Source organism: Schistocerca piceifrons, chromosome 1 (assembly GCF_021461385.2).
Source record: "Schistocerca piceifrons isolate TAMUIC-IGC-003096 chromosome 1, iqSchPice1.1, whole genome shotgun sequence".
Lineage (NCBI taxonomy): Eukaryota > Metazoa > Arthropoda > Insecta > Orthoptera > Acrididae > Schistocerca > Schistocerca piceifrons.
This window is the reverse complement of record NC_060138.1, coordinates 906,309,255-906,310,005: the sequence shown is the minus strand read 5'-3', so window position 1 is coordinate 906,310,005 and position 751 is coordinate 906,309,255. Positions and strand designations below refer to the sequence as shown.

Below are 751 nucleotides of genomic sequence, written 5' to 3'. Positions count from 1 at the left end.
CACAACATTGCGAGTGTGGTGGACGTTCCTGGCTGCACGTGCGTTATCTCTTGTGGGTGCTGACGTGTCTTCGCACGCGTCCACACGCTCCGGTTTCCCTCCCTCTCTCTCTCTCTCTCTCTCTCTCTCTCTCTCTCTCTCTCTCTGTGTGTGTGTGTGTGTGTGTGTGTGTGTGTGTGTTTACGTCTATTTGTAACAATGGAATAATCTCACACGGCGGTAGCGTGGCCGAGCGGTCTAAGGCGCTGGTTTAAGGCACCAGTCTCTTCGGAGGCGTGGGTTCGAATCCCACCGCTGCCATGTATTTTTCTTTCCATAGAACGTCAGAAAAGAGGAAAACGAGGCAACGTTGACAAGTATACCGAAGTAAATTGGGCAGCAACAAGGAGACACATAAGGAATCAATCGATATAGCGTGGCACATGTACCATGTAATCAACTCGTCTTATTGGCCAGGAAGGAGATTTTTAGAAGGTAGAAGCCAACGCGGATCGTTTGCAGCTTGGGCTCTTTGTAGTTGAGTTCCTGCTTTGGACGGAGTCGGTCGTTCGGAGGATGTTGTGGGTTTTCCTACATCACTGCTGGGGCCGTCTGGTACAGCGTGACACAGTAAAACGAGAACTTCTGAAAAACTCAATAAGAACAGAAAAAATCCAACAAAAAAATTATTGACAGCAATGGAACCAATACAACTTGCATTTTAAGAGACATAAATCCAAATTATCAACGTTTGAAAGTTACGTCCTCTAGC

At 47.1% G+C, this 751-nt stretch overlaps 1 non-coding gene across 1 annotated transcript; it reads left to right on the top strand.

The window, feature by feature from the left end:
- Positions 1 to 218: 218 nt before the first annotated feature.
- On the top strand, positions 219 to 300 carry Trnal-aag. The gene has a single exon. It is a non-coding gene; the product is annotated as a tRNA-Leu (tRNA).
- Positions 301 to 751: the final 451 nt, after the last annotated feature.